At 39.3% G+C, this 25,596-nt stretch overlaps 1 long non-coding RNA gene across 1 annotated transcript in view; it reads right to left on the bottom strand.

Annotated features, from left to right (window-relative positions):
* Positions 1 to 255: 255 nt before the first annotated feature.
* Positions 256 to 25,596, bottom strand: part of LOC107319230 — a 125,216-nt gene continuing 99,875 nt past the window's right edge. The window contains exon 3 of the long non-coding RNA XR_001557694.2: positions 256 to 1,638. This is a non-coding gene — a long non-coding RNA (uncharacterized LOC107319230). The remainder of the gene's footprint in view (positions 1,639 to 25,596) is intronic.

Genomic DNA, 25,596 nt, shown 5'->3' with positions numbered 1-25,596 from the left:
TTATAACTGGCAAAACCAAAGAAGAATTATTTTCCAGAAGGCTGAGCCATTAAGATGAAAATCCCATCTTTTGAAAAAGGCTGATACTTAATCTTTATCACTGTATTGATTGATCTGGGTTGTGAGACCTACCCATATCCAGCTTAGCTGCCTGGCAGACAAAACAGGGAAGGAGAGAGAAATTCATGTCAATCAACTTGTAATGAAAAAAAAATCATTTGAAATTAAAAATCATAACACTACATTTTAGTTGTCTAGAGAGAGGTATGAAATGTGAAAAGTTCATTTTAGGAACTAACAGTAAAGGAAATGCCAGAGTTGTCAAGTTAGTAGTCTTTCTTAGTCCCCCGCACAGCAGTTCACACCCTCAGGATATGGGAGAATCAGGACCAATTTCTATGACACAGTGATTAGCTAAAGAACTGGTATAGGTGATAAAAACAGGAGAGTGGGGAAAAACTGTCTTTTCACACATGTTTCAGCCTGAAGCCTCCTATTATCTTAAGACTTCATAAGGCTTTGAGAAACAGCCAACTAGACTGCCTTGGTAATCAACTGAAACGACAAGGGCTAAAGGTCAATTAGCCTAGCAGGCAAAGGCTAATTGCCATTTCATCTTTGGAATATCAGATGGGAAAAGGCTGAGCCAATGGCCACTCATAAGTGCTCCTCTGGAGTTTGTGAGGGGATTTAGACTGAGAAGGAAGAAAGGAGTGGAAGTTACAGCTGGTTTTCTTTTTTTCCTACTCTTGGAGTTAAGTTACAGTGGGGGTTGAAGAAAGAATGACTCATCTTGAAGGATTATTTTAAAATGAGACAGATTCACAGCTCCAACCAATTGCATGACAGTTTCTTTCTGTGACTGAGACTGAATGCCTGAGGAGAGCTTGCACCTTCACTGAAGTGTTCTAATCATCATTTTTGTTAGTCTAAGGGATTATAATATTTCCATTTTTTCTTAGGCAATCAAACATATACTGGAGCAGAAACTACAAATTGAATATTACACTTTATAGGTGAGAACCCTTAAAATGTAACTGCAAGATTTGTGCTCTGGATCCAGACAAACCCAAGCAGTCTGTGATCAGATCGCACACGAGGAAGAATTAGCTGAAACAGCATGGGAAGCAGGTCCTAGAACTCTGCTTGTTTATTTGTAGAGAGACTGTTTCAAGAGCAGAACTTAAGAGCAATGAAAGCCAACATCCTGTACAGTCTAGTGGGTTAAGCAACAAACATCAGAATACCCTAAATGCTGGCCTGTTGGATTCTTCCCTTAGTCTTGCCTTCTTTTCCCAGCTGAATTTATCTGGCAAGCTCAAGTAATCTAAGGCTGAACAATGCTTCATTTTTCTAGGAATCTGCTATTCAACAGATCCGCTGCAAAATATAAACAATGTTGTGCAGTTTTTAAACGTTTAACTTGCCTGTCAGGCCTCAGATGTCAGCAGAAAGGTGGAGCCTTTTCCATAGGTAACACATTCATCAAGGCAAATGCTGTCTTCGTACTGAGCAAAGAGGGCATTATCAGCTGAAGATCTTCCTGCTCGATATTCTGGTTTTGCAGTGCTTTACTTTTGTGGTTTTGTCCCAGTACTGGATATCTCCATTGACATCATGCAGAACAGCATCCTTTTCCTGTTAAAAAAGGAGAAGATACTTTAATGGGAAAGTTTTGTCTCCTACACAGTGTATAGAACAAATTATATATGTAGCTATCATAATTTACATTAAACATTGAGTTTCCACATCTTCAACCCCAGCCACTGAAAGTTTTGACCTATTCACCATGATATATAGTCACAAAATCACAGTAGTTGAGTTTAAAAAGGACCTCAGGAGTTCACTATATGGAAGAAACATGCTGTAAGACCTGCCAAGTTTCCCCTTCCTTTCTTTTGCTGTGTGATTAGCAAAGTTCAGTGCCTCCAAACTGGCATGAAGGTGTTTAATGTCAGAGCTTAATAATACAGCATACATTAAAAGTATAAATACAACATTCTTGCAGCTTAAAGAAAATATTTGCCCAAGATGAGTTATAAGTACATAGCTGTATCACCTCATACTTTGCTAGATATAAAATGACCCTTTAAAGCCTTCTGACATTCTCCTCAAAGCTAAGGATCGAGGCTATGACCTTTTCAAAGCCTTCCAAAGAGCTTCACAATCAACTCTTATAGAGAAAGTTTCAATAGGAGCCAAAGACTTTTTTTTTTTTTTTTTTTTTATAATCACAGCCACACAGTTGCCCTCCCTCATGAAAAGCAGGAAGCAAAACCAGTTCTTTCTGTTTTGAAGAACACTGAGGTGTTGATGTTCAATGCGTCCAGAAGACTAGACTTACTATTGCACCACAAGCAAAAAGTAACACTGGAAGAAAACTGACCTCTACATAATGGTTTTGTAGCAGTAAAATTCACAGCCCTCTTCTGCTCAGGTCTATCCTAAAGGCATGATGAACTATTCTATTGTAAATACATAACAGATAGTTGCTCCCATTTACTGTGTTACTGCATCTTATGCTCATTGAATAAAGAAGGAAAATTACTACACACTGCCAGTTAAACAAATGCATGTTCATACTCCTACATATAAGGATTTAAACTTCATCCTTACATTCACCATCAACTCTGGCTAAAGGATCACCTGAAACCAGAGCCCTACAATGGACACAAAGGGAATGAGATCTTTCTAAACTAGAGCTGCTGTGGGCCTCCAGCACTACAACTACAAAGTAGCTCCAATGCTTTAGGAAGCATTTGTGCAGGCTGCTTGCTGAACTATCAAAATAAACCTCTTCTCCAGAAGAAAACAAACCATTTGGTAAGAGACTGCATTCTGAAAATAAAGTTATGCAATTCCACAGCAAAGAATCCGGAAGGTCATGATGTAAATATTAGTTTTCTTTCTGTTTATTCTTTCTCTCATTCTGAGATCTCTTTGCCACTAGCAAAGACTTTCCTCCATTCTTTAATATTCAGCAGACAAAGCCTTAGATCCCAAGGCTAAAAGAGAAGCCCCAGTCTCATTTTTCTATTAACAATATATTTTTTTGGTTTTTTTTATCAGCCCTTTGGTCCCAAAGAAGCCAGACCAGGAGCATTCACTGCTGCAGACCCAGCCCAGTAGGCCCAGTGCACAGTGTCTGCATGCCAACGGCACTCTGCAGGTATGTTGCTGCAGCTGCCACTGGTGGCAATGCCATTTCAGAATCTCCCTCTATTATTCTCTACCACTGTCAATCAACCTTGTTCATTCTGTGCCATGGCACTGAATGCCAGCCTGCACAGTTTGCTAGAAACCTGGCCAGCATTCACCCGAGTGACATTTCTTGCCCTAACAGCCTAGAGAGGCTTCTCCTCATCTCACTGATGGATGCCAAGTCTCATTTCTATTCCTCATGCAGACAATGTATGTAAAGCATTTCCCTCATCATTTTTCAGAAGAGATGTACTTATATCAACAGGATTCCATCATTAGTAGTACTACCTATCTGTATCTAAGCATAATTTTTCCCCAGGTAGGAAACATTTTCCAGCCAGGGACTACTGGAATATGGCAGTATTGACAGCTGGAATATAGCTGCTTCCTGAACACCCAAAGCTCCCTGAGTCGCAGGAGAAACAGACTACTCCCGTGCTGCTCACACTGCCAGTAACAGCACACACAGGGTAATCCACATGCACTTCTTTTTCTTGGCATTGCTAATTCTGAAAGGGAGTTGATTAAGCAGACAATTTGCTCCTTACGTCAGCTCAGTGCTTAATATATCTAGTGAGAGTGGCAATGCAAGCACCCATTCACGCACTTTATGATGATTGCACAATCACCGTCTTCTAGAAAGAGACTTGTGGCTACTCAGAAGCAGTAACTGTTGCTCAGTGTAACACCCATGGAAAATTTAGCTACAAATGACCATTTTTACTAGTGTCTGGCTGCATATCAGGGCCGAGGACAGTGTGCTGCCCTGTGCCTGGGCAGGTGGGGCACCAAGCTCTGGACTCAGCTCAGACCTATTGCTCACAGACAGCTCTGAAGACTGAGAGCTTCCACAGCTGAAAAATGCTGTCACACAAACATACTGGAGGTCTGACCAAGCGAAGCCTTTGAAAAAAAGGAATTCAATCTGAAAGGATTTGAACACAGAGACTAAAAGGGCTTCTGTGTTTTCTAACGGAACTTGGTTTATTTCCCTGTTTAAATAATCCCCTCTCCACATTTCAAAACCCCTTTTTCAAGCTTATAAAATGGGACTGCTCCCATAGAGCAAATTATCAGCATTACTGGGATGAAATTTTGTAGATCAATAGGAGCTCTCCAAGAAGGACAGCACGGTGCCCAGTAGCACAGCACAGGGCATGGGTGTAGGAGTGCACAGCTCCCTGAAGAGCACCCTGTGATCCCCTCTGACTCACAGAACTGAAGGAGAGTAGATTGAACTTCTCAAGAAGGTTATTTGAATCACGTAATCCATGTTCTCAGGTCTGTGATCAATGGGGACTAACAAAGGATGACTCAGGGAGGGTCAGGGAGGTTAGAAGCTCTGGGGTATTTCATGACAGTTGATTCCTAGTTGGTGAGACACTTGTCAGACAACAGAAATATTCAGTGGTTTCTCTTTCTACCTAAGTACAGACTGTATTCTGGCTCCCTCCAGACTGCTTTGTGTTCTGCTAACAACAGAAGTTCCCAGGAGTTTTTCCATCTTGCGCAGCACTGGTTGAAATGGTCTCACAGAAGCACAGAGACAGGGTTGGTGAGTTTTAAGTGTTTGCTGAGGTATTTAGGTCTGGTCTGATCCCAGCAGAGCCACCCTTAAGACCTACTAGCTCTCTTGCTTTGCTCATATGACCACTGACACCAGATTCAACTAGAACAGGGAAAGAAGGAGAATCTTTCAAACATTTTGAAAAGCTTCTTCTCCCCAGAGTTTAGTAGCATGAAATGACATTTCTGTAAACCAGAGAAATGGGGTAGAATGAGTAAAAAATTTTGTCTTTATGAAATTGGTACAAAAAAGAAGAGTTGAGCACAGTCCTGGCTCTGAAACCTGAGACATCCATCCCTAAATCCAACTTTCACAATGCCAGAGAGCAGAAATGCCCCCTCCCTGCAAGGGCCATCCAACACAGAGGGTCTGCGGATCTCCCCTCATCTAATTTTCCAGTGTTGCACACCAGTTCCTTTAAAGATGCATGTGTATCTCTATATTGCAGTCTGTACTTTAAATACACCCTAAAGGCAAATTTAATCTCTTTGATTTAGCTTTCCCTCAATAATTTAGTCACACACATCCTTACACAGCACATCCACTCACTCACATACATAAACAAACAAATGAAGGAATGAAAACCTATGAATTAATCAAGCCATTTCCCTGAAGACTCTGAAAGAAGCAAGCAAGGGAAATTGTAAATGATATTTCTATTTGGGAGGCAGCTGGATTTTATCATGATGGGGCCATCCAAACATATAAATATCTGAGATGAGAAGGAAGAAGATGAAATGAAATGGATGGAAACATTTGTGCTGTCAGTAAGATGAAAGAATAAAGTTGTGGGTGCAGCAGAAAATGATTCTTTAAATTAGGCCCATATCCTCAGCATGATGTTTAATATCCTTTCTACTAACCTGCCCAGGAACCATTCTTGATATTCTCAAACTTGAACCTAAGCTTCCCTCTTCCACAGTAACAGTGCTTCAATACATAATAAGCGTGTTCCACACAACAGTTAAATAATCTGGTGACAGCAGCCTAAGGTGATGCTAGCACTTGCATTTCATTTGTTATCTGGCAGCACTGCCCACCTGAACATTAACATAGCTATTTAATGACCATTAAAATTGTTATATATATTTTAATTATAAGCCCGTGGCTTCAAATTGTAGTTATAAAGAAGACATTAATTTCCATTCTACATATGACCAACTTAGTTACAGAATGCAGCTCCAGGCAGTTACTGCACTTAAGCACAATAAGATTCTGATTCTTCACCTCAGACTTGTCTCATTTTATCAATATTCCCTAAATCGTTATTTTTTGCCCCCTACACTTTTAAATGGCAGCTACACAATGATTGTTTAACACAAGCAAGCAAGAGAAAAAACTTGTACTTCTAGAAAAGCATTTCCTGAACAAAGAATGGTGATCAGTTCAAATAATTCCTGAGAATTTACATGAAACAAAAAGTTAAGGAAGGAAAAAGAAAAATTCACAAAATATCTCAGCATTACTGATCTGGAAAATAAAATGCCCAAGAATCGCAGGAGTTTTGTACATGACTGAGTGTGAAGAGGACAATGAATGGCAGATGGCAGATGCTCTGGAGCCAAACAAAACCTTTTTCTGACCAGGGCAATAACACATTTTTCTGCCAACAGAAACAGATAAACACTTCATCAGAAAAGCAGATTCCTGATTATAGGTAAAAAGAAGCCACACTTTCAAAACTGGCACCCAGATGAGTGAGCCTTCCAAAGGAGCCCTATTATGATGTCCTCTAAACCCCTGTTATTGGATGTAGAAATACATTTATAAACATATTCAATTTCTTCCTTTAGAAACAAATAAACAAACAAAACATTTGAAATTTATAACAGTTTACAAACACACCTGAAAATACCTTGTCTAAGTTTGCACCAGTTACTGGTCTATTGTTAAACAACATCCAAACCAAGAGTCAAGTCACACCAATGGTGTCGTTAATTCTGTTCTGCCTCTGGAACAGCAGTGAGTCACGGTTAGGATGCTCTGCATACAAACACTTAGATTTCTGATTTTGGAAACAGTCTCATACAAGCAGTATTAACAATCATCAGGTAAGTTCAAACCCTTAAAAACAGATCATGTTCACTTATCTCTTTATTCTGTGGGCCTCCTTTTTTTTTTTTTTTTTTTTATCTCTTCACAGTCTTTCCCTCTGCGATCTGCAGAGTTGATCTTTTCACCCTGTTAAATCATCCTTATCAAGTGTCTTGAATGCAATAACCTGTTTGGCACATTACTGATCTTTCAGGATTTGTATTTAATATATTGTGTTCTTTTTTTTTTTTTTTCCCCTACTAGGTTACTCCAGAGCTCCAAATTTGGACAACTGATTGATTTCGCAGCTACTCTGTGGGTTTTCATCTGTTGCAAAACAAACGTGAAACTTTCAGAAAGTAAGAGGACAAAGAAAAATCCCTTCCATCTCTTTCACAGTCATGCACAAAGTTGATTTAATTACGCACACGTTATTTCAGATAAGAAATGCCTTAGCTTTCTTGGTATTTTTAAAAAAGAATTCTGCACGTATCAGATTAAACAGTTAATGAATGACCATAAATCCTCTCTCTATCAGTCATCTGTGTTGTTACAGTGATGTAGGATAAGTTTTGTCCACTGTTTGTGGAATTAAGACTGTCTACCAAGCCCTAAAAGTAAGCTGGACTATTATTAGGTATTATAAAAAGATAAAAAATGGTCTTAAGAGTACACCCTTGAAAAATGAACCCTCCTAATACTAGTGCTGTGATTTGATAAGGGTTATGATTTGATATATACAGTTATGAGGAAAAGATGCCCATTCTCATTAATGCTCAAGCCACTACACAAGTCCCCTCTCCATCTGATGCAGGTCTACAAAAAACAGAGATCTGCTCTCAGGAAGGGACTGGCATGGCAAGGCTGCTGGAGAAGCATGGCTTTGTCCAGCGTCCCACTCCTCACCTCCACACTGCTCCTTACAAACACAGCTACACAGGAATGCTGTGGCATTACAGAGTGGAGATCAGTGAGACTTCCCCTGATGAGTACACAAGAGTTGATAACTATGTGGGTGAGATGAATAGTTGGGCTTTTACAAAAACAAGATTTCAGACTAAAGACAGTGACTCAAAAATTGCCACTGAGTGTTTCCAGTAGGAATTTTTGTATTTTTAAGCACATAATTGGCAGTTACAACAAAAACATCATTGTATTTTTCATGTGGATTCTTACACATAAAAATAAGTAATGTCCTTTAATGAGGAGTTACTTTTCACCATGAGCTTTGTTGTGTTCTTCTGCAACATCTAAAATTAGCAACATAAAAACAGGCAACATGAATACATATGGAGGTATAGCTGTCTACGGATATGCAGTCAGGCAATCCATTGTCTTACTGCACATTCACCCTTCAAACTCTTAAGCCAATGCTTAATTTTAAGTAGCTAATGAGACTGAGTACTCTGTATCTTACGAAGATTGCCGCATAGAACGCTAACATATGGACAACTGACAAAGAAAGGAATATGCTGGCTGATACTCAGCAACTTTGCTTTTGTAGTGCTCACTTTCCACTTCCTCACCCATATCCTCATAGCCCTCATTACTCAGCCAACATTCAGCTTGCCCACTTACCTCATTCCTACAGGACCATAACTCCTCAGGCACCAGCTGTTTAACAGCAGACCTGCTTGCTGGTCAGTGTCCCTGTGCCATTCTTACCTGCTTTCCAATGAAACACAACCTCACCTCTACCTTCTTCATAGCACTGACTCTGAACTGTAGTATTATTTTGAAGACTTGACGGTCAGTTAAGCATCACAGGAAGCAGCTTCCACTTAAAAAGACACTACCTGGTAACACATTGCCCCAAATCTCCCAGTGCTATTTGACTGTCATAGGCCTTTACAATGAAGCTATTCTTTATAAAATATCATGGCTTGCATGAATGAAACCCTCCACTGCAGGAAATCAGCTGTGTGCTTCTGATAGGAAACTTAGGCTGGCCAGGAGAGACATCTACAGAAAGCCTCCAGTAAACTTAGCCACAGAGAATAAAGAATCATTTCAAGACAAATCTTGCCTCACTACAGATGGGTCAAGGGAAAAGTTAACCAAAAAATCAGGTAAACAAAATAACCTATAAAACTTCTTTTTATTTGTTTGTTTTTGGTACTGTTGGTCCTCGAATTCAAAAAGACAACATTTAGATGGAAAAGGAAAAAACAGTGGGAATATAAAATATCATTAACACAATCTTAGACTCCAGAAATGAGAACTCCAGAGCCACACAGCTCTTCAGCCACCCAAGCCCATAAGTAGGACTCAGCTCAATTAAATACACCTCAATGTCTTAGTAGCTCTGCTGCCACTGCTTTCAATGAGCACTAGTTCTAGCTGCTCCTCATACTACCTTCATCACCACCTCTGATCAATGGCAACACCCATATATTTAGGAATGCTACAATTTTGTAAGTTACTTACCATGTTTTTAATAAGTCTTTCTATGCACTGGAGAGATTTAGCCCCACATCATAGTCTCTTTTTGCTACTCAAATGAATGGTGCCTGGGATTCAGGGACATAATCTGACGCCATGTATGGAATACAAAAGCAGGAAGGAGGCCAAAACTCACACACTTATGAGTAGCCTCATTGACTCCAATAAATATGCAGGTATGAAAAGAAATACTAAGAATTTGGCTCAATAGATGGAATTTCCATTCAATATATTAGTTTTTCCTAAAATAAAACAACACTTTGAATTTCATTAGTATGTATGGTACTATAAACAAAGGCTCAACAGCTCACCAGGAAAAAAAAAAAAAAAGGATTCTTCATCTTTACATCCACAATGCTACAACTAGGCCTTTTTAATTCATAGACGAGCTTTCTATGCAATTAATTAATAGCATCAAGGAACAGAACTTTGTGGGGTTGTTTTTGTTGTTTTGGTTTGGTGTTTTTTTACCATTTTTTGCGTCATGTTCTACAGTGAACTGTAGGGTGGCAATACAAGAATAATTTAGAGATAAATTAACATAATAATTAGAAGCCTAAAAGACTTTATAGTGTTTTTAATATTTATGCTTGATAAATATTGCTCTATTTGTCAGTTTATGCAGTATAAAGTGAAACTTCATGTAAGAAGGTTATTAGCATAAAATTAGCATAATGAGTAAAAAGCAAAACACAAAGGTAATCAAAAATAACAGAGGTTGTTTCCCATTGCCTCTCTCAAAGGACATACTTTACACTCAAAAATCTGTGTTACGGAAAACAAATTTCATTTAAATTAATTATGAGGTTCTATTATAACTGTGAAAAATTGATATCTTGTAACAGTTCTTCCAGTAAGTGCTTTTTTCACGCAGTCTAGACACTCAAAGCATGAGATCATTCTGGTCATATTGCTTAGAAAAAGTGGGTTTTAAAAAAGGACACTTGTCCAAAGTAGCAAGACAACTTCACTCTGATGGCATGGAGAAATCTTTGAATTAAACAAACGAGACATACCATAATTCATATCTTTAGATGCTAACAAAGAAGAGCAAACAGCAAGACACAAATGACAGCAGTATCCGTACCAGCAGAACTACCAGCCAAAGTTATACGTGACTGTAACATTTCACTGCATGCTTCAAAGTTCATCAAGACCCACCTCTAATACCAGGTACCTGACATTTATTTTTGCTGACTTGCACAGCTTCCTAATGATACTCAAATCTCTCTTCTCACAAAATCACGGAAGTGCAGGGGTTGGGAGGGCCCTCTGAAGGTCATGGAGTCCAACCCCTGCCAAGCAGCTCCCTGCAGAAGGCCACACAGCAAAGGGTCCATGCAGGTCTTAAATATTCCCAGTGAAAGAAACTCCACCACCTCTCTGTGCAGCCTGTTCCTATGTTCTGTCAGCCCCACAGCAAAGAAGTTTTTCCTTACCTTTGTAGGGAACTTCTCATATTCCATTTGTGCCCACCATCCCTTGCTCTGTCACTGGGTACTGTGGAAAAGATCCTGGCCCCATCCAGCTGACTCCTTTCCTTTAGATATTTATAAACATTAATAAAATTCCCCCTCAGATTTCTCTTTTTCATGCTGAGCAGTCCCGGGTCTTCCAGCCTTCCACCAGGGCAGAGTACAGGGAGAGAATCACCTCCCTTGTCCTGCTGGCCATTCTCTTTTGAATGTACCCCAGGGTCCCATTGGCCTTCTTGGTCACAAGGGCACACTGTTGGCTCATGACCAGCCTGCTGTGCACCAGAACACCCAAGTCCTTATTCATAGAGCTCCCTTCCAGAAGGTCAGCCCCTCACCTCTACTGATGCATGTGGCTCCTGTTATCTACAATGGCAGCAAAGCCTTCTGGTGTGTCTATCTCTTTCAACTACTCTTTCCAGAAGTTTATCCTATGCTAGAGAAACTCATGGCTTTATAGACAAGGGCAATGACACAGCTGAGGTGAGCACTGATAGGGGTGAGTGAGAATGGAAAGACTCCAAACCATTCCTTAGGCTCCTGTGATATGACCTGCTGCAGGTATAAGAGGGAAAATGTTATGAAATCATCTAAACCTGGCCAAAGGGGGTTTCAAAACTACTAAGTCATTATTCCGCAGGAATAAATTAAAAAGCAGCTAAGCTCCTTTCTACTATCACAAGCTGAAATGGCAAGCACCTATCCCGAATACACATCAATACTCAGAATGAAGGCCTGAGAATAGGAAAGCATCGCTTGGATGTGTTGCAATAAGATTTATTTATCAGTGAAAGATAAAAGAGGGGAGAAGCTGTGTCCATGAATAATTTTAGGCCCACAAAACGAATTCTCCAAGGGATGCAGCAGCCTGAACTCACTCTTGTAAAGTGATGCCTCCCCTACACTCTTTTTTCCTCCCATGACTTCACCCCCAAACACGATCTTCCACAACTCCATCCTTCTTATTGCATAAAAAGAACACAACTAGCTCACAAGCACTCACCCACAGCTAAGAAGTCAGCAGCCTTCTTTTGCACTCTCCACAATCTCCAGTGATAAAAACACAAATACAACAAGGTGAATTTACATAGGTGAATTTTTTTCCTAGCTGAAAAAATGATCGCATTCTTGACATTTCTGCTGTAGCTGGTGCAAGGAGTCCAGGTCCAAAAGTCACTCACAAAGCCAGATCTCCTTGGCAACATATATAGTAAAATACAGCTTGGGGTTATTGCTTTTTTTTCTAATACCACTATTTTTATGGTACCCTCAACAGTATTAGTCATCAGAAGGCAATACTGGGTTTATGCTGAAAATTTACACTCCTTTCCTCACCACCAATATTTATAAGATATACTAATTACCAATGTAAGGATCTGTGGAAGAGATCAGGAAATAATAGAAATAAGCCTTTTAACAGGCACAGTAATTACACACACACAACAGATGCTAACTATTCTCACTTCTGTGGAAAAATGATTGAGATTCAGAAGTACAATAACAAAGAGGAATAAGAAAAGAAGAAGGAGGCATAGACACGGGAGATAATGTATGTGTGATCACAATTGCTAATTTAAAAAGAACTTTCACACTGGAAAAATCTCAAAACCATCTCCTCGACAGCAAGCTGTTTGCCTTTCATGTCATTTTCCCACTTCCTGTTAGCCCAGTTCTGCTATTTACAGAAGTCATTTCAATCTCTACATCAGTTTTCTGTCATATGTAAAATGTCAGGCCAGGTGTAAAACCAGTGTCTTGAATATCTGCCTACTAATAAATCATCCAGAACCTTTCAGACTGCTCTGAATATTTGTCTCTAGCACCCTGGTAAACTCGGGTAATTGCATATCAATTTATTTTTAATAGCTTCACATATACAAGTGGAGTGTTGTTTTTCACTCAGTGACCCAAGCCACTCTATGTAATGTTTAAGTTCCAGTGCTGAATTAGCTACGTACCATTAATGAGTATGTAGAATCCTATAAAAACATACATACACAGAACAAGAGTCAAGTCTTCAAATTACCACCAAGCTCAATATTTAATATAATGAGTGGCTGAATTCAAGTTCATAGCTGTGGTTGTGTTAGTGGTAGACTTTCTGTTAAGCCCAAGTAACTGTTCATTAAGATAATTGAAGTTCTGAGCTGTTTCATCCATCAATCAGACTTTCTTCTGAGCACTTACCAATTATTGCTGAATAGACTGTGACATAACCCATTAACGTGGCATGTTTGCCAGAAGTTATAGGCGCTTTGAGATCCCTAGGAATGAAAGGTGACACATAAATCAAAGGCATCACCATCATTTGATGCTCCTGAAGTCTGTACTGAAGTTACCTCAATCATTAAGGATTGACATCACCGACATTTGCATTGGAAGTGAGGACTAAATTTCATTCCAAGATCAAAAAGGGGGGAGAACTGGCTGGTGAGGTGATGAACATGACATTAAAGCAGACCTCTGGCAAGGGATCCCAGAGACAGAAGTATTTATGTAGTTGTCCTTTAGAACAGCAGGGAGCAATAAACCTGTTAAAAGTTATTTCCAAATCAAACCATTTCTTCCCCAAATGTCCACACAAAAAATAGTTTAGCAAATTCCATGGCTCTGTGGAAGGAAGATTTACCCTCCGTGCCTGCAATATTTTTTGAGAATGAGGCACGCCTCCTCTTCACACAATAAGCCACAGAAGCTATTGAAAGAAAAATGACTCAGACCACCCTGCATTTAAGTGTGCTAGGTGTTTTGTCAATTATTTAATGAAGCAGTGGGTATGTAGGCATGACAGAATATGAGAGTTAGCTTTACAATAACCACACAAGCAATGGAGTTATGGTAGTTTTGATTTCAGTATGAACCAGCCTCTGGATTATTTTTTCAATTTGTTTCAAAGGTGACATTTGCAAATAAAGGGAATTTTGGTCACCACAGCTGCCCTGGTAATATGGATATGGTTCTCCAGCACAGAGCTCACAGACACATGCACAGGTCATGTCCCAGTCTGCATGTCACTTCATGGCAAAATTTCACAACCATTACAGGAGTGCTGTGATCAGCCCGACCCACCTGCAGAATAACCCTGCCAGGGCAGATCAGGTGCCCAAGAGCTCTCACATTGCAACTTTCCCACCATCTAGTGGTGGAAGAGCTACAGATATAACCAAAATTCTTAAAGCACAGTACATCATAAAACTTTCTTTTCTTTTCATGTCATAAAGACTTGCTTTTTTGAGATTCAAACAAGGCTACATTACAGCTGTCATTATTTCCCTCAGTATTTAAGCTTTCGGGTTATATATATATATAAATATGTGAATAATTTATATATATACGTATTTACATTGCTCCTAACATAACATTATCAGTAGGCCAAACCCTGGAACATACCCTTACCATGCTATTTGCCAGCAGACAAGTATAATTCCCACTGGGATATCAGCCTTCCCAGCTTACGGTACTTAAGGGTCTTTTGAACATGAGGTAGCTGACCACTGTGCTTTCCTTCACTATTTCCTGATAACAAAGCCAGGGAATTGGCTGTGTTATGGATATGGAATATGGAATTAACCATTAAATCGTTGCTAAGTACTTTAAGAAATGTGTTCTAAAGATGTCAAAAAGAATGTTTATAACAAACTGATAGCAAATGCTTGCTTTATATATATCCTTAAAAAAAAGTGCCCTAAATCTGTTGTGTGAGCGCATACAAAGACTAGACATTAGCATTTCTAGTATTTACTGAGATTAATGGGGAGAGCGTTTACAGAAAGTAATGAAGACACTGATCTGGCTTACTGTTGTTTTCTGCTAAACATAGGAAGAGCAACAGAGGAAGCATTTGGTTCTAATGTTTTCTGCGACAGATTTTTGCAGGAGTTAAAGAGTACCAAAGAAAAAGTTTTTCTGTTGGTTGTTGTTTTTTTTTTTGACAAATGTTTCAGTAGTTTGCAACCTAAGCAAGAGCCAGTGTGAGTAAATATCCCCTTTCCTTTGAATTTCCAAGTAAAAAACATCACCCTAGAAGCTCTCAGCTGTATCTTGTGGTGGAAGAAGCATTGTAAAAACATTTTTAATGGGCAATGCCATCCAGAGAGGCCAATGCTGCCTATGTGTTCACCCCAGGAAGAGTCACTGAGCAGCTGAGAGCTGCTGGCTGGAGAAGCCATGGCAGCATCACAAACAAATACATGCCCTACACTGCATATACCCTAAACATATTAGAAGAAATAGGTCTTCTCAGTAGAACCAGCTGTAGCTTTAATTTCCCTCTTTGGAATTCTCAGACCATCTGTACCTACCCAGCATCCAGTTGACTGTGCAGGTCCCAGCTCCTCCTGCCCTTCTTCCTTTTTTCCCCATCAGTGACATCTCCATGTACTTGAGTCTCTGTTTTCTTTCACTGCAGAGCTCCGCACTACCATTTCTCTGGCAGTGGTTTTGATGTAAACCCCCATCTAAAAGTGAGTATTGGGCAAGGAAACAGATCCAGCCTCTTACAGAGTCAAGGGAAGAAAAGAACAGCTAAAGCCCTTGATTTAGGGTGATGAGGGCCACTTTTGGTGTTATTTTGATTTATTTGCAGCAGAAGATTTTAAGCCTTCTCCTCTCCCAGCTAAAGGAGTGAGAGAAATAGGAATGCCAAAACTTATTTTAAATTAAATATTATTGATAACAAACAGACCATAGTCTCCCATGAACAAATCTTGGTATTTTACACATTGTTTATCATAGCATGAACCACAGCACTTATGGTAAAAAGAACTCAGGATAGAAACCTTCCGTAGACATAAGCTAAGTTGACACAGAAATATAACTGAAGCACTTCCACAAAGTTACTATAAATCACCAAAAGAACAATGCTCTGAAGTATCTACTGAGAACTAGTCTTTATAAGTACTGTGTTACCATTCTGTGCTGTGTGTTAGTTTCTGTTCAGAGCTTTGGCACTAACTGGCAATGTCGCACAGAGAGGTGCCTCAGAGCACATCCCTACAGCCTCACTATGATGCCACTGAGCACAGCTGGCACATCTGTGTGTGGGACTGCAGCTGCTGCTGCTCACCCACAGCTGCTCAGAGCACCCAGCCACAGTCAGTGACGTCCTCATCTTGGTGCCACCAGCACAGCATGAGGTGGTTTCCTTCCAAAAGTCAAATGAAAAAAAGGACCTGATCTGGAACCATCTAATATCAAAAATCCCATGAAGTATAGATGTGATCATTCACAGCAAGGAGCTTCTTCCTGATGCACCTTATCACAGCCTCCATCTCCACGCCCTCTCTGGATTTTCAAAACACTAGAAGCCATGAACTGCTTTGTAATTTGTGTTTTTCTCTGCAGAACTATCCAGCCCTACTCACCAGCTTTAAATGATGGATAAAGAACTGAGCAAGTTCCTACTGACAGCTGTCTAACAAATACAGTGGCCAAAGTCATTTTATAAATTATTTGTTCCAAATTATTTTGCTAAATCTAATAGACAGTGCCTATACATATGGGAGGGAAAGGGATAGTATTAAGAGCCCTTAGAAATATTTTGGAAATGTTCGTGTCAATTGTGTATAATTTTCAAGGTTAATGGCTTTTTGATACATAATAATGGAACTCCCATTTTTTGTAGATATCCTAGTTGTGAAACCTGTTTCATTTGCATAATCATAAATTGCAGCTGAGCAACCCCTCAGCATGTGGTTATTCATTTGATGAAAATGTAAATTTCAATTTTATTTTTGTTCAGTTGCAAACACACTGCACTTACTGAATATGAAAAAAAACATTTTAATTTAACCAACGGATTCCGTTCATTACAATCTACTAAGAAAATAGAGGAACCCAGAATTTTGTAACAAAATGCATTTTTAAGCAATGATTAACAATTAACTTACTTTTTACTTGAGGTTTTGACATGTAGAAAATTAGTCACTGTGTTTGCTATTATCCAAAACCTTTCCTTTAGAATGTACGATTGTTCCATCATCTTGGATACAAAATTAGAACAGTCATATTCAAAAGGAAGGAAATCAGTTAAAAAGAAAAAGAAAAAGGAAACACGCAAAGCTAACAGTGAGTAAAATCTCCTCAGAAATAAAATGTTTTGTGCTAGGGACCTAAAAGAGACTCTGATGTAAAAACAAATATTCAAATCAACTCATCTACCTACACAGGCTGAGAATCTAGAGCTGGCTGTCTCAAAGGGCACATAAAGGTCATCTTTAGTTGTGAACTGGATAAATTACAAGATGGCATTCTAGAGAGACAAGAGTCACAAACTCTTGTAGAAGACTTGATAAGACCTCCTTAAAGAACCTTAAATCACCTCATTTAATGGAACTTAATGGAACTTTGGAGGTACAGAGAAACATGGAAGACTTGCACCCTGTTCCACCAATGAAGTTACAAGTCTCCATTCCTGCTATTAGCATTCATCGCTATGCTGGTGCCAGTGGAATTACTCCCAGTATGATGGTAGTGACAGCCCACTCCTTGTCAGAGCTCAGGTATTCCCAGGCTACAGACAGGAGCAACAGGTGGAGGCTGTGATTCTCCAAGGGACCATTTAGTTGGATGAAACTGATTTGCTCAGACATTCTAACTACTACGTCTAATTAAGCCAAGTTCATGATCTTCATAGAAGAGAAGTAAAGCTTAGAAAGATGAACAAGTCCAAATATTTTGAGATAATATAAGTAAAAATTATACTGAAACAACTTTGGGTTTAATTAAAAATGTATTTGATAATCATAGTAATGGGCTTTATTTTAATAAATTATTTTTATTGCATATCTTACAAGATTAACCTGGATTCCATTTCTCTTCAGAGGTAGCACAAGTATAAGTAATTAAACTTTGCAAATTGATAAAACCTAGCATTATAATTCTATGCTGGCTTTGCTTCCTCCAAGCATTCTCTTCCCCCACCAAACCCCAACTGTCTCCCTGTGTGCTGCCAAGCTGCAGTCATTACTTTCCCACGACTTCAGAGCACACTATCTTCTGAAACAACAACTTCTACAACAGCAATAGAGTTGTTGCTTTCCACACAGAAATCCTGACTGGATGAAAAATGAGGATTCAGGATACTTGCCCAGAATATCTTAACAGCCCACAGCTCGGTCAGGAGGATAACTGGAACTTGTAGAAATACCAGAATCACTTAATGCCCATGCACAGTCCCACTGCATGGCACAGCAAACCTGATCTGCTTGCTATAAACAGGACCTGATGTAATGCACTGCATGCTCAGAGCTCTCTGGGCATACAGGATCTGCTTCATTCATGCTCCTGCTGTGAGCCACACGTATGGTAAATGCAACAGGCAAATGTCAGACTTCCCATGCATGCATAGCAAAGCAAGGGTCATCATGGAACCAAGATACGGTGAGGCAGCTTTAGCCTGTGCTGCATCTGGTCTGATGCTGATATGAATGAGCTGAGATATTTGGATTGCAGCACGTGCTATAAGCCAATACTCATAACGGGACCAAGCGTCCCTGCCAACTGGTACAATAGCTGGCTTGAAGGAATGAAAAACATTCAGAAAAGGAGAGTGAAATATGTATTTTGTTCTGCCTTCGGTTGAAAACTGAGCAGATTCACAGTCATAAAACCTTGTGGTTTCCTTTGGGCAACATATTGCTGAATTTCATTTTTCTGGTCTATCTCATGAAATTCTGAGGCGTTTACTATATTTCAGACAAAGCCAATGGATTGTGACTACTGCTGTACAGCATAAATATTGATTACACATATTCTGGGTAGAAAAAATATTTCATTTTTTTCTGATGTGATAGTTCTAAGTAGAATGCAATGAATATAGAAAATCAAAGTCATAATTGAAATTGTCTACAGTTTATATATACACACACTATATATATATATATATATATATATATATATATATATGTATGTATTCACATAATTAGCTACAAGATTCACAAAATTAGCTACAAGATTCAAAATCCTAACTCACTATTCAGAATGGTACACAGTAGATTTTCCAACCACCCAAAGTAAACTGTGAATATATACCAGATATACAACAGGCAAATATCTAGGAAGTGGAATCCCTCCTAGAAAAGAGAGATGAGCAGCTCGGCCAGCTGGCTTTTCTCTCCAGTAATTTGGCACCATACCTGAGCTGGCTACCATACATGGCCTGGTTGAGATCTTTGCTGGGTGCTCTCCAGGCTGCTGTTCTGAACCTTCAGCACACAGCAGAGGTACCTTCCATCACTACAGTTCCTGGCTCTCAAAAGCATGACACACTTTTGGACACAGTCTCCCTTAAGAAGCAGAGCCATGCTCAATCGAGAATTTCATGTCTTGAGACCCAGGCAGCAGTAGCACTAAGCTAAGCAATAAACCAAGTAGCACCTATGGAAAAAATTGGGTTTTTTATTTGCTCCGTACTTCGCTGTCTTATAGAGAGTAGAATTGCTAAATTTCACAGAAAGCAGGTGAAGTAAAAAGAACAGTTCATAAAACCAACTCACCTGCCTCTTTGGAGGACAGCATCATGTGGCAGACTGAATTCCAAGAACTGAGTTCAGCTCCTTACACTATCTCTAAGCATCTCCTTCTCTGCTTAAGACAACACATTTAACTAATTCATGTTCCAGTTTCTCCCATATGGAATGACTACATTATTATTCAGGACAAAATAGTCCAACATAAAAATATGGATTAAACAGAAAATGAGAACCACATAAAAATAATGCAGCACCTCTGATGTCAATGCCAAAAATGAAACAAACAAAAACACTTCTCTTGGTGTTTGCATTAACAACTTCAACTATAACCAGGGGGATTAAACAACATACTGTAAGAATAATTCAACTAGTGATTCAATAACTTAATTAAGCAAACATGTTTAGTGCTTAAGTTTTTCCATCCCATGAAATAAACAAACATTTCCAAGCCAGCAAAGCCTGCTCCATGCCAAGCTGAGTCCTGCCCCCATCCATCCGCTCATGCTGGACCACACCCTCCTGCACCATGCCCTGCAGACAGTGGCTCTGCTCCATATGTCACTTGGGTTTCAGCCATCCTTTTGCTTGCATGGCACTATTTGTATCAAATCTGTTTTCCATCCCAACCCTGATCATTAATTGCTGCATTTCTGACAAATCTCTAGAAAATTCAGTGTGCGCAGCTATGGCTGGAAACCAAGGGATGCCTAAGAAAGAAAATGAAAAAAGGAAAGGATGGTTACCCCTTCAGGAAGCTTAATAAAGGGAAACTGCATCCAGTTTTACTATTTTGAGTCCAGATTGAGTAGAGGACTAGGGTACAGAATTTCCTTCAGACTCAAAGGCATATCCTCAGCTGCAACAGAATGCTGCTATGCCAACTGACCAGACCCAACCGAGGATACAGCTCTGAATGTTTGCATATTGTATACCCTAGTAAATGCATTACACACACACCATTCCCAAAACCCACAGAAGGAAAAAATGTAAGCAGCAAATCACCAATGACACAGAATACTAAATCACATGTACTGTATCATCTACATGTTTTTGGATTTGAGTGCAAAGCCAGGCACAGAATCTGCCCTTTACAGTTCTAACTTACTACTCACAAAGCTCTTAAAATGTTCTAGGTTCATACAGTCTCTGTTAACCGGATCTTGACATATTACAGGTATAAATTTCACTGTTACTTTCCACTACACTCAGCAATAAATCAAAAAGCTTATTTAAAATAAGAAAATAAATTTCCCAAGCAGGGCTACTTCTTAAATTTAATAAAGAATATTCTCTTAGTTATTACCCCAAAGAACATTTACGCCACAAGACGACAATGTAGTACTAGCACAATTCAGCATTAGAAGGCAAGCAGTGCATATATTCAAATGTGACCTATTTTTATCTTAGAGACAGTTTTCAATTTTGAATTCTACCTTTATTGAAATGAGAATGAACTTTTTATAAGATTTAAAGATAATACGCTAGGACCGTGGAGACAAACACATTCCCTACAGCAGCTCATGTTTCTTGCTATAATAGCACATAAAATACAGCTAACCTTTATCAGCAAATCTAAGATGTTTGGAGAACCTGGGCTTCTTTTAATATACCAGTAACTTCCATCCCTGAAGGAAGATGATATACTGAATCTGGGTATATAGCCCAGAAGCATCAACTGGGGACAAAAAAACAACCAACAACTGTAAGAGAAGATGCAACTGGCAAAATAATTTTAATGAAGCTGCTTCACCTTTACCCTGATGTAAAAATGTGAGGCACTTCAATAACCATCTAGATTTACATACTGTGACTCAGAATATAATTATGTGACCTATTCACAGCTTCAGCATCTAATCAATTGCAACATTCTCATGAATCATACACTTAAAGCCATACTCATCTCATCTGCAAAAGCAACTTCACTAAGTAGCACAGACAATCAAAGGTGGACAAGGTAAGCCTCATGTTTGGATTAGGACTGCATGAGAATCTTTCATAATGCAAGTCAGCCCAAAATCTTCATTAATCGGGCACTTAAATTCAGTCATCGTTTTAAGGGTGCAAAATATATAACACTTAAATGACTTAGATGCTTCAGTGCTTTCCCACATTCAGTGTCTAAGGTACTTTCATAAAGAAAAATATTTGTTAGTTATGCATTAAAAATAAACAAGATCAAGTATAAGAAATACCCAGAAGCAACAACTGTCGTGTTTGAGAAATGTAAAATTTAAGAGTTGTATGAGAGAGGATATAGGTTTTCTAAGTTAGTGGGAAAAGTCATCATTCAGGACCTTCTGAGGCATACCAGAAACAGTGGACATTAATGATCTATGAGAAAAAAGACCAAATCAATGCATTTAAAATAACTTCTATGTGAGCTTGTCTCAGAGACCAGATTTCAGAACTACTGTGCTCCAAAACAGAGGCTAAGTAAAGCTTCCAGCCAAAGAAATACAACCAAGCAAAAATCCATGCAAGGATCACTTAGCTAGCATAAAAATAAGGCTATGGACAGATTCACAGTACTTACCACAGGAAGCAAAGTTACATATTCCAACTTCTATAAAACAGGCTTCTGGCCCCTAGCTGAAGTCACATGTTTCTATGCCCTTGATGGAAGTGAGCACAGTGACTTCCAGAAAAAGCAAGTATTTTTCTATCTAAATACAGGACCTATGAGAAGGTTCTGACTCATGACAGAGACTAGTCCTCCTGCTGCTCCTGCTTGGCTTTGAGATGCACATTTTTTCCTTCACAATTTCATGGAATTTCTGAACAAAAATGAAAATACAACACATTAAGATACAGAATTTCCATGATCTTTTTGATAGACATTTGAAATTCTTTTAAAATGCTCCCTTGGCTTCTGACACTTAAATTCCATACACGGGTAATAGTCCTTCCTACGCATGACACTAGACAGCCTCCAATACTGCTGTCAAACTCTCAAAAGGCTGATGGATACTCCCAGCATGGTTGTGTACAGATCATAATTTTCTACGGGAAACTTTCTCTATTTTCATCTGAACCAGTTCGTATTCAGAGCTGAAGTCAAGGACCCTGACCCTGAAGTCAAGGACAGAAACACCTGAGCAAAGATGAGGATTTGGATGTTAACTGTGTACTGTTAGGCAGAAAGAAAAAAAATGGACTATGGAAACCTCAAGTTTCTAATTAGTGAGGCTATGTGGCTGCTGCAAGAAAATAACAAAATGCAGGGTCTGTAAAATATCACCTTGTTCCTTCCAGCACTTTCTACTCTCACTGGGCCTTATTCAAGGGGCCATACTTGGAAAACATTTCACAGACTTCAGGCACATTGTTATGCAGTGATCTGTGACTGGTTTCATTAATCCAGAAAAATCCTAACTAATAAAAAGACACCCCTTGATAATCCCAAAACACAGCAACAAAGGAGAATGTTTACTACTCTCTATTGGGCCATAGGTAAAACAGCTCATCACCGAGTCTCCCTCCAGCAGCCACAATAAAAGAAATCCACAATATCCCTTGAATGCTCCACAAACAGCAGAATTCTAAGTACAGAGATAACAGAGTCACTAATAATAATAGAAGTACTAAATAAGGATTACAAAACATCATGTCCAAAGATCTTGTCAATTTTTACACTCAGCATGTAACAATCTTCAGTCCTAGTGGATGCTCCATACACTGCAGGAGGGTGGCCCAGCCTGCTGCTAAAGAACAACTGTAGGTGCAAAAGCAACATCACAAGCAGGTCCATAGAGCTGAGCTTCATTTAGCTGCTTCTCAGCTACTGGAACAAACTATCTGATGCCTCAATGGTGCAACATGCCTCCTCCAGAGTGAAGAGCATCACCACAGGCAGATCAATGTTGTGTGCACCACTTTCCTGTGCAACACCTATCATTAAGAACGATTCTGTTCTGCAGCATTCAGCAAGACATTTGAACAGACCACTTAAAAATGTCAGACTGATTTAAGTAAGTGGTTGCAAATCAGTTTATAATGACAAAAACATTATGCTGTGTTTTGAGTATTTAGTGCTGTATCAGATATCTTTATACCTGTACATTTGTAATATTCTTGCCAAACTATCTCTGCAGAGGCTTTCATACTAAGTTACGTTATATCATTTTCTGGGGTGCATTTCAGGCACTGAGGACACTTGTCTGAAAGCAAATTTGTATATAATGCAATTCTTGGCCTTCTTGATTTGTTCATGCACAAAGGTAACTTCTCAGTAAGGCTCAGTTGACTTTTATGCACTGCAGTGAATAGGCACTTAAACAAGCAGTGTTATTCTCTCTCAGCATGGAGGGTAAGCAGTCCATCCAAAGAAGAATACGAGTTTTCAAAACAGAACACTCTGCTGGTGTACAGCATGTGTCACAAATCATCAGTTCATTAAGGAAACCAAACACAGGAATGGCTCTCTGCAAGCAAGTCAACAAACAGAGTCTGAGTTTTGTAACCTGTGAACTATAAAAACATTGCAAGCAAGTACAGACACAGCTGAGCCAATATATTGTAACATCAGTCAATTACCTCTACTCAGCACAATAACACAAGAGCTGATGACTTCAGATATGTAATATGTGAAGAGAAGACAGCAATATACCTTAGCTTAGGTTCCTGACTTTCAATGCTTTTCTCCTGAAATGGCAAATTATGGAAGGGAATGAAGAGAAGAGAGTCTGTTAATATTTCTTTAAAGCTACAAGTGCACTTAGGTAGTCTATGCTCACATCTGTCTTGCATTTACATCTCATGAAAGCTCTCAGAAATAAATCTGCCAGCTGAAACTGCAGATTTTACATAAATACTGAAGTACTTGCAAAAAAATGAGTCTGTAACTCAGAAAGAGCAGATATTAACGACGGGAATCGAAGTGTAAGTTTTATAGTCACCAAGCTATGGAACAGCCAACACATGACATTTGAGTTCAATAAAAAAGCTGGTGTGATTCAATTTAGGTAGACCAAACACTTGTAATTGATTCCTTTTGCATTTAATCTGCAGATACAGATTAAGATTTGTTCATCGGTATGAAGTGCAGAAAAGTAAAAAGTACATATTGGATGCTGAAAATTTGTAAGCAGAAAAAGCGCTGAAAGAGAAAAACATTAAAACAGTTACTTTGAATTACAGATTTCTCCAGAGCATCTCCTAGGGAGATGCATTTCTGGGTACACACAAAGAGCACATTTGTTTAATAGAATGGCATGTGCCAGAATATAGAGCCATGCGTGCACAAATCCATCCTGCTCCCACAGCGGTTGTCAGACATTTCTACCAAACTATCATGCTATAACTAGCACAAAGTACAGCTGTATTGAAGTTCATGTTGGCTGTGGTACGTTTCAACCCGGCACAATATGAATGCTTCCTGCAGGAGCCAGTTTTGAATGATTACATCAGGCATCTCCAATGCTGGCAGATGTTGAGAAGATTCAGTAAAATACTTCAGACTCAGTCACCTTCTGCAATCATTGGAGAAAACAATATGCTTCTACTATTATGACTAAAAAAACAGTCTTTTCAAGTGGAAGTTAAAGAATGCTATTAAATAGGATAAGAGACATCGATATGGATTTATGCATATGAACAAGATTAGTCTTCATGAACTACATACTCAAAGTGTTTATTTTCTGACACCTTAAAGAATGCCTCCATTAATGGAGGAGAACAGACAGTTCTGACACAGAACTCAATTCATAAATATCACTGAAAGCAGTACTCTGTAGCAAGAAAGGTAACAAACAGTGACGCGCCCAAAGGGGCACTGCTTGCCTCTTGTACCTCACATGTGCCTGGTCCATGGGGACAGCATAGTGCACTGCCCACAGCAGGTTCCCACTCCCTGCTGGAGTCTGTATCTTACACCACTGCAGTAGGAGTATGCAGATGAGAACCACAGGAAATGTAAATCCATTTCCATCACCAAAATAGACCTCCAACAGGAGAACAAAGTGATGCAATGTATTTTATTATGAGGATCTCTGTGATAATCAGAGATCACATGTTGCAGTGTGTGAATACATGCTGTGCTGTGAAACAACTGACTCGATCCCTAACGATCAAGAATCAAACAAAGGATGGGGGACAGGCAGCTCCTTGCAGCAGAGGAAGGACACAGAGCAGAGCTTCTAAACTCCAAGAGAAATATTTCTGACCCAGTGCATTAGAGCTAGCTACTGACCTCATAAAGGCACCAGCAGGACTTTGTGAATGGCAGCTAAGTACCTCTGAGCGCTAAGCATGTATCCTGTTTAAGTGGCCAGAGAGATTTTTATCACAATGCTAAAACTCTCCAATTTCTTCCAGTAAGTGGGCTCTAGACCTCTGTAGTGTTAGTTAAGCCAGTCGTGGTAACCAAATTCATTGTTACCTGAGCTTTTTTCTTTCTAAAAGTATTGAT

This window comes from Coturnix japonica, chromosome 11 (genome assembly GCF_001577835.2).
Source record: "Coturnix japonica isolate 7356 chromosome 11, Coturnix japonica 2.1, whole genome shotgun sequence".
NCBI classification, from domain to species: domain Eukaryota; kingdom Metazoa; phylum Chordata; class Aves; order Galliformes; family Phasianidae; genus Coturnix; species Coturnix japonica.
The sequence above is the reverse complement of the archived record's forward strand: the minus strand, read 5'-3'. Positions and strand labels throughout refer to the sequence as shown.